Source organism: Micromys minutus (assembly GCF_963924665.1).
Source record: "Micromys minutus genome assembly, chromosome: 13".
Lineage (NCBI taxonomy): Eukaryota > Metazoa > Chordata > Mammalia > Rodentia > Muridae > Micromys > Micromys minutus.
The window spans coordinates 58,769,566-58,779,098 of record NC_137982.1 but is presented as its reverse complement, the minus strand read 5'-3'; the positions used below and the strand labels follow the sequence as shown (position 1 = coordinate 58,779,098).

General features: G+C 32.3%; 1 pseudogene across 1 annotated transcript; it reads right to left on the bottom strand.

Annotated features, from left to right (window-relative positions):
* Window positions 1-683: 683 nt before the first annotated feature.
* LOC308429254 (olfactory receptor 4C6-like) lies at window positions 684-7,875 on the bottom strand (annotated as a pseudogene). The gene is made up of 2 exons: window positions 7,871-7,875; window positions 684-1,583 (listed from the first exon to the last, which is right to left on the bottom strand). The product of its transcript is annotated as an olfactory receptor 4C6-like (transcript).
* Between the last annotated feature and the right edge of the window lie 1,658 nt (window positions 7,876-9,533).

The following is a 9,533-nucleotide window of genomic DNA, read 5'->3' as shown; positions in this document are numbered from 1 at the left end:
TCAGTGGGAGGAAAAGTACTTAGTCCTTTTGAGAATTGATGTCCCAGGGAGTGTGATACCCAAGGTGGTTTCTCTGAGGAGAACCAAATAGCTAGTGTAGGGAATTTGAAAAGTCAGGGCACGGAGGAGAGAAGAGAGGGAGCTGCAATCAGGATACAAAGTGAATAGATAAATATATTACTGAAAAAATATTTATCCCTTAGTGAAAGGAATAACATATGCATCTTTGATTCTAGGTCATTCTAGTCTAAACATCATCATGTAAGTTTGTATGACAATATTTTTGTTTTGATTTGTATAGCTCTGTAATATAATTTGTTGTATCTCCAGTAGTTATTGGTCAATATTATTTCAGCATACCTCCTTCTTCCTCCCTCCACCATTCTCTCTCTCTCTCTCTCTCTCTCTCTCTCTCTCTCTCTCTCTCTCTCTCTCTCTCCTACAAACACACACACACACACACACACAAACACACACTCACACACACAAACGTACATGTTGTGTGGGTATATTTCATTGTGAGGAATGATATATAACGGCACGTGTCCGAGAAACTAGACACAAGCCAAGAGATAGCTTTATCTGCTAATTAAATAAAATTATTTTGTAGATCTCTTTTCCAGAGAGGACTAAAATTAATGGGGAGAACAGATCTTCACTGTCTTTGTAGGACATATTTTTTCTTAACAGTTAGTGAACCTCTGTTTTCTACACATGTTCCTTAAAGCATATTTTACCTCTGAATTTCTCAATGTATATATCAAAGGATTTAACATGGGTTCAACAATAGTACACAGCCATTGCTTTGCCTATTGGAAATGTCACCACTGGCCTCATATATAAGAAGATACATGGCACAAAAAAACAACACAACCACTGTGTAATGTGAGCTACATATAGAGAGCGCTTTGCGTCTCCCTTCAGAACTATAGGACTTGAGGGAGCAGAGAATAACCATGTAGGAAGCAATGAGAATAAGGAAAATAGAAACACATATCACCCCATTGTTCAGAATGACTAAGAGACCCAAGATATATGTATCCATGCAGGCCAGTTTCAGCAATGGAAACAAATCACATGTAAAATGGTCAATGATATTTGGTCTACAGAATGGTATTTGATACATAAAAAGAAGCTGAATGGTTGCATGCATTAATCCTCCTACCCAAGCCCCTCCTACCATCAAGCAGCACACCCTAGGAGTCATGATTTTCATGTAGTATAGAGGCTTACAGATTGCTACATATCGATCATAGGCCATCATAGTGAGAAGAATAATATCCATTCCACCAAAGAAGTGTTTTTCAAAGAGCTGGATCATATAAACTTCAAATGAGACAATAGTTCTCTCAGAAAGGGAGTCAATAATCAACTTTGGAGCAATGACAGAAGAGTAAGTGACATCCATAAGTGACAGCGACAAAAGGAAAAAGTACATGGGTGACCTCAGACTTGGGCTTTTGGTTATTGTAACCACAATGAGTAGATTTCCAAAGACTGTGGCCATGTACATAATTAGAAACAAAAAAGACAATATTTTCCTCAGCTCTGGATCACTTGTAATTCCCAACAGAATAAAAACTCTGTCACATTGTTTGATTGGTCATTTCTGTGAATGGGAGAAAATAAAACTGGAAAGTCTGTGAAAGGAGTATTACGTTGAATGAGTCATATCACAATGTTTTAGACATCTTTCTCTTCTTAGCTTTTATCTTACTGACACACATTTTCTTCATGCAGCAGCCAACAGCTAACAGTAAACAATCTGAGAGTAAACAGTCTGACAGTAGTTTCATGATTATGGATCTACCAACAGCTTGGAATTTTATAAATACATAGCAACTCTGCACTGGTACTTTCTGATTGGACACTGAGGGAATTCATAACTAAGTGGTACATATTCCTAGGAGTTTTATAGATTTAAATATTGAGAAAATATTGATCACTGAAATATATCAGATAATAGGTAATTAAAAACTGGTTTAATACACTCTTAGTTTGGTCTTTTGTTATTCCATGTTTCACATATTTTGATGTCTGAATCATTTCTTTTTACACACAATAAAGGCAATATTACATGTATAAGAAATCCTGAACATGCCAACAACTTTGAGAGTCATTTTTTTGTTTTTTGCTTTTTTTTTTTTTTTTTTTTTTTTTTTAGCACACTTGAATGTGGACTGTTTGGCTTGTCTTAGGATTTCTTGTGTACTTTGAAAGATAACATGTTTGCATTACACTTATGTCAAAATTTTACTGAACATTTGCAGTGTTTTTGTTGAAAAGCCTTGAAAAAAATCAAATACCAAAGACTTAGAGTAAAGAAAACATTTTTATGTAAACGTTTAACTTATAGAACTTGAATATTAGTATTATCATTACATATTCCTTTTTTTCACACAGGCATGCACATTGTACTGTGATTTGTGTACCATCTTAGTAAAAGAACATTTCTTTTAGCTACAAAATATTGTTTTGTTTTTTTTTCTCTTCATTTTTATTGGATGCTTTCTATATTTACATTTAAAATGTTATTAATTTTACCCGTATTCCCATATTCCCTCCTCTTCCTCTTGCTTCCAATATGAACTCTCCTTTTCTTCTTCTGAAACTACAAGAAAAAAAAACAATCTATATTATTTCTCCTAGGCTAATATGTAGTGCTCAATATGAGTGACATTTAAATATAATTTCATTATAGATTTTTTCTAAAATAAATTCATGCTTTATTTGCTCATTCCACTCAGTAATTCAGTGAATTTCAATAGTAAAATTCAATGACACTCCTATAGAACGTAAATATTCTAATTTTATATATAAACTACATATATAAAAATATGTATTCTAATTCTAAATTTTATGTACAAAACCGAACACATTTTAAAATAAATTAAATTTTAAGGACTTTTTTTAACTTCTAAAAGCCCATTTCTATAATGTGTGTTATCTCATCACTCATATGCTCTAAGTCAGTTGAATGGTTCAAAATTGTAGTATAAAAGGGTAATGTAAGGTCATTATCAATACTGTATCAGAACCTACTTTACTTCATGTTTTACTTATGAAACTATCAGATGAAACAAAAATTATAAGTGAGAAGGAAAATAGAAAAGTATAAAGCATATTTTGTTTTGTGATTATTACCATTTTCTCAAGTAATATTTCTGTTAATGTATTATTATTGTATCACATGGTATGAAGACATTTAAAATTTATTTTAAGAACAAAAAAGTTGAGGCTTAAAAGCATTAAGTTATTTAAGAATACATATCAAAGTATAAAGTCTTGACACAAAGGCCTCAGTTTGACCCACCAAAATGCACAAAAAGCTGATTGCCAATGATCATAATTATAATGCCAGTACTTGGAAGGCAGAGACAAATGAAACCATAAGGTATGAAAACTACCACTTAACACATTTGATGAGATCAAGAAAAAGTAACTACCACATTTTGAAACAAAATGGATGATAAGTGAGGAATGATACTGGAGATTAACCTCTGAGTTAAATACACACACACACACACACACACACACACACACACACACACGCACACACACACACACACACACACACACACACAGGAGGGAGAGAGGGGGATGATATCCCTTACAAGATAAATGGAAATTTTAAATATAATACTCTCATTTTGAATTATAAGTTCTGAATTACACTAATATCTAAAATAATAAAGTGACCACAAATAGTATATATATATATATATGATGTGTGTATGTATGTATGTATGTATGTATTTATGAAATATGTTATTTGGTTCAAATGTGTTCTATTTACTCTCTGTATTTACTTAAAAGAGTGCTGGAAGAATGTCCTTTGTAAATATAAAACTTATACTAACACCTACTTCTCATATCACTAAATCAAGTTCTTCAATACTCATGAATACTCATAATAATGTAGAGTGAATACACTTTGAGAAACAGAAAAAAATAAATTCTACCACTTCACTCTGTATATAATAAACTCTGGATTTGTGCATCTCAATGTTACCATAATAAACTAATGGAAGGCTAGGGCCTCAAAAAAGACATGCACAAGACTTCTACATCAATATGTAAGACATTTAAAATCTTAACTACATTTTGTCTTTAAGCTTCCAAGAAAGAGTTCCTATAAGCAATCACAAAAACTAAACTAGCTTAAAACAATAGGAAACACGTTTATGAAACAATATATAATAGTTCCTTACTTCATCTTCAGATCTGGAAATCAGTCTTGATTAACTCTCCATTTTAAACATATATTTCAATACTAGTCAAACTAATCTCTTTTCCTTTCTTTAGTCATCCTTTCTGGGTCATGAAGCACCCTAACTGCCGAAACAGATACCCCAGTAAGCATTTTGCAATGAGCGAAGTCCTGAAGTAGAGTGAGCATTGTTAGATATTTTGTGGGGATACATACCAACTACTGAACTTTTAATTTTGCAAAAAGCCCCCACAAAATGTAGATTTTATGAAGACTTATAAGGTTGTGTATGAGTAAATGAGATAAATATGGACATTTACCTGTCTGGAGACATGAATAGAACTAATAACAGTGGAAAGACAGAGTAATAAGTATGGTGGTAGAATATGGTCAATGTGTATTAAACTGAGTTCATAAAACACAGTATTACAGATGATCAGAAAAAAACCTATGTGTTAACTTTCTCCTCAATCTTTCTGAATCAAACATGAAGTAAATTAAGCAAATGCAAATACTCACAGTAGACATTAGCTCTCTATTAATTTTAAAATTGAAACATAGTATTATCTGAATATAATGTGTTTCTGCAGGATTGTATGTTTATTAGTTCAGTAATCTGAGAATTCTATGCACTACATGTAACTATGTGAATTTCTATAAATGAAATAAAAGGCACAGGATTTGCAGAATTCTAGTAAATCACCTGCTATGGTCAATTTTCATAATTGCAAACTTCTTGCCCTTTTATATTTTGTGTCAGTGAATACCATCCACCCTTTTTAATACATTTCTATATCAACACTAAATTCATTACCAAAATCCTATGCACTTCTTAAATTCACCCGCTGGATTCCATATTTACAATAATTTAACTTTTTTTAAATGTCTGTTTAGTTCTTTCAGTTATTTTTAAACATAATAAATTTGATATTTTTATCACAGTTAAAATCTTTGCTATATATTCCAAAATAATTTAATTAACTTAATAATATTAAATTGATCTATGGCTTCCCAGCATAGTAAGGTGCTGTTCTTACCTTGATAAATAAAAGTATCACCTTTAAGGCTTAGCTGTCAATACTGCAGCAACTTGTTTCAAACAGTACATTCACTGTATTTCATCCTTATTATTCCAGATCTTAGGCATGTGATAAACAAGAATTGAATTGAACCATAACTTGGTCTTTCAATTCAACCTTCAAATTACTTTTTATATATGATCTTTTTAACAACCTAAAAAAGTAGTAACAACTCAAACTATAAATTTCTGATAGCACATGGCTCTTCATTATCAGATCACAATTTTCCTCATAATAAAACACAGAGGAGAATTATTAACACATCAAAAGGAATAGTGTGATTACATCCAGCATACTTCAAATGTACCTCAAAATAAAAAGACAATTATTAATAATCAAGGAATTTTTAAAACTGTCTTTAATTTCATTTTATTGTAAACTCTGTGATGCACAAATGCCAATTATCGTTTAATGATCCTATTAAGTAAAAAGAAAAAAGTTGTAAAGGTGGTTCTTTTATGTCCAGGTCAAGGTGATCAAAGGCACAGCTTGAGCACAGACCTCATATAGATTTTAGAATCAGAATAGGAGCAGATAATCCTGTTCCAAAAATAAATTATGTTGATAGAGAGTTTCCAATAATCATACAGAAAGATTATAGATAGTTACCCCAAGTGTTCCTGGACTCAAACAAAAGACAGTTCTGATATAGAAAAAGGAACACATTTTTTTTCTACATAGAAATATTTCTTCAAAATGCAGTCAGCAGCGCCTTATATTAACACTCATCAAGCTATGCAAATCATGCATTTATATTTTAAGGTTATTATTTAAATGTCTTTGTAACTATAAACACCATTAACATATTATCCCTTGAGTAATGCTACTAGAAGGAAAAATAACACAATGTGTACTGAAAATGGTCCAAATTTCAAAGATATATGGGCTTTCATATCACTTCAGTTCAGTCCCATATTGGCCACATCTCCACTGACTGAGATAATGATCACTTTTTCAGTAAAATCCCAGCTACCCCTATAGTGATTAGGGTTTTCCCAGTTGCAGAGCTGTAGTGGAATTGGGCAGTCTAATACCTCAAAAACAAATTAAAATAAGAAATAACAAATATCTTAGTATCTCCTATTTAATTACTGGCTCTCACATTCCATTGTAAAACTGCTACACAGTAATCTACCTGTCTGAAAAGAACAAAGGAAACAGAAAACTGATTATCCTTAGCAACATACCAAGGCTCTGGCATTAGTATTTTCTAACATTTATTCTAGTAATCTCTTATCAGTTCAGACAACCACTACAATTGTGTCAAAATTTTAAAACTCTTAATGTAGTAGTAACTTTTATTCCCCAGATGATATTATGGTCTTGGAGGCTTCCTGATTAATGAACTTACTCTTTCTGGTCTTTTTGAACTGTGGCTGGTTGGTTCAACTCAGCTATTTTAGCACAAACTCCTCTCTAAGATTCTTTATTATCTTAGTCCAGGCTTAAATGCAGTGAACAGACACCATGACCAAACAAATCATATAAATGACAACAATTAATTGGGGCTGGCTTACAGGTTCAGAGGTTCAGTTCAGTATCAAGACAGGAACATGGGAGCATCCAGGAAGGAAGAGCTGAAAGTTCTACACCTTCATCTGAAGGAAGCCAGGAACAGACAGTCCATCTTCAGGTAGCTATAAGGAAGATCTGTAAGCCTACCCTCAGAGTGACACACTCCCTCCAACAAGGCCACACCTTCTAATAGTGCTATTCCCTGGGATGAGCATATGCAAGCTATCTAATTGATTTAATCATTTTCCTCAGCTTCTTGGTAAATTCTTCTGTTTGGACTCAAACTAAATCTGGAAATCTGTTCTATTCTTTGGGCTTTTTAAAAAATTTTCTAGCTTTAACTGTCTTAACTCCACTTTTGTGCACTCACTGAGCTTGCTGACTCTCAACTAAGTCTCTCTCTCTCTTTCTCTGTCCCTAACTGTCTCTCTGTCTCTGTCTCTTTGTCTCTGTCTCTCTCTGTCTCTCTCTGTCTCTCTCTCTCTCTCTCTCTCTCTCTCTCTCTCTCTCTCTCTCTCTCTCTCTTTCTCTCTGCTATACACAAGTAGCCTCCTTTCCTTGTGCTGTACTCATGAGTATATACTATCTGACTTTGTATTTTGTCAAATTTTTGTCTGATTTCTTACTATGTCTGCCCAGTAGAGAAAATACTTTAGAGTCTGTATAAATGTGGCACCTGTTTATAAAAATCTGATGGCCTATGGTCTATGCAGGAAATAGGAGGCTGAACATGTGGGAGGCAGAAATGATTGTGGAATAGTGCTTGGTTTGGGAGATTCAACCAGGATTATGCATGGTACCTGAGCACAGGTTATCAGCCATGTGGCAGAATGTAGAATAGAATAAATAGGTTATATTAAATCATGATGTAGTCAAAGAAGAGCCTAGCTATATGGCTAGACTCCAAAATCTAAAAGCACCTGAATGTGTTCTGTAGACTCCAAAGGACCACAGATGCCAGATCAACTATGCAAATAAGGACTTTAAACCATCATATACAGATAAAAAATATTGACAATAAAAGTAAATATAAACAGCATATGTCTATAATTTGAGCTATACATACCGCATAATACATTAGAAAAAAATGACCTGAATTGTTAATAACAGCTAACAAAACATAAGGAATAAATTATCCTTGACCTCCAAATCAAAAGGAGGTGATTAAAAACCACACATCATAACAACAGTGTGAAAGGAAACAAACAAAAATAAATCTTGATACACTGATATCTCTCAACAGCAAAAGTTGCAATTCTAAAAACAACAACAAAAATAACAGAAACCAAAGCAAACCAAACAAACCAACAATATCAAAACACAAAACAGCAAAAATAATCACTTACTCAAGAAGAATGGATGAGAAAACAGGCTTGATCTAGCTGTTGCATCTGGGAAACACATCTTAACAAAAAGAAATGATTTCACCTTGGAATAAAAACATGCCAAAAAATAGACACAAGAAGGAAGGTGTTATAGCCATTTTAGTATATGAAAAATACACTTCTACAAAACTAATCCAAAGAGAAAGGGAGATCAGGAAGAATACTAGATAGCTATCATAGGGAAAATTTACCAAGATATTACAGTTCTGAGCATTATGCACCAAGTAAAAGGACACCCAATTTTGTAAGAGAAACATTACTAATATTGTAGAAACATTTACAAAACATCTTATGCAAACACAAAAGAATAAACCATAATAGAAATAACAGAAACCTTACAAACTCATCAACTAGAACAACTCTAGCTAACTGAAAAAAAATGAGTTTAATGAAATTAAAAAAAATAAAAAAATTATAAGAGTAAAAATGAATATACAACTTACCTAGACTTCTGAAACTCAATGAAGTAATTTTAATAGAAAGTAGTTCTAATTATCTTTTGGCACACAGTACTTATATTTAAAAATGGAGAGATCTCATATTGTTAACTTAATGATACACCTGAAAGTTCTAGGGAAACAAGCAAGAAAACAAGCAAACAAACAACCTGAGGGATATTTAAATGTAATAGATAGGAAGAAACAAATTTAAGCTGAAATCAATAAAATAGAAACAAACAATAAGACAAAGAATAAAATTAAGAGGTTGGTTTTTTGTCTTGTTATTTTTGCCTTCTTGGGTGTATTTTTGTTTGTTTGTTTGCTTGCTTGAGAAAATCAATAAGATTATAATCTCTTAGTCAAATTGACTAAAAGACAGAGGTTAAAAATTAAAATTAACAAAATTAGAAATTAGAAGAGAAAAGGAAGTGCAAATAGTGAACATCCAGGAAGTCCAGAACCATCAAGTCATACTTCAAAAACCGATATACAACAAAATTATAAAGGTTAATAGAGATGGATACATTTAATGATATAGTATATTATATTTAAATGAAGAACAGGCAATCAATTTGAAAAGCCCTCTAACAACTAGGAGCATGCAAACAGTATTTAGAAATATTCCATAAAACCCCAAATCCAGATGGATTCAGCAAAAATGTGCATCATACATTGAAACAAGATTTAATGTGAATACTCCTCAAATAATGTGAAACAAAACAAAAAAACAACTAAACAAAAAGAAACATTTGACTAATTATTTTTTATGAAGTCACAAATACCATGATATTTAAAGTACACAAAGATCCCATAAAGCTATAAAATTGCACACCAATTCATCTTATGATCCTTGATGTAAAATCTTCAATAAAAATTTTGCAAAGTGAATTGAGGAATAGATCAG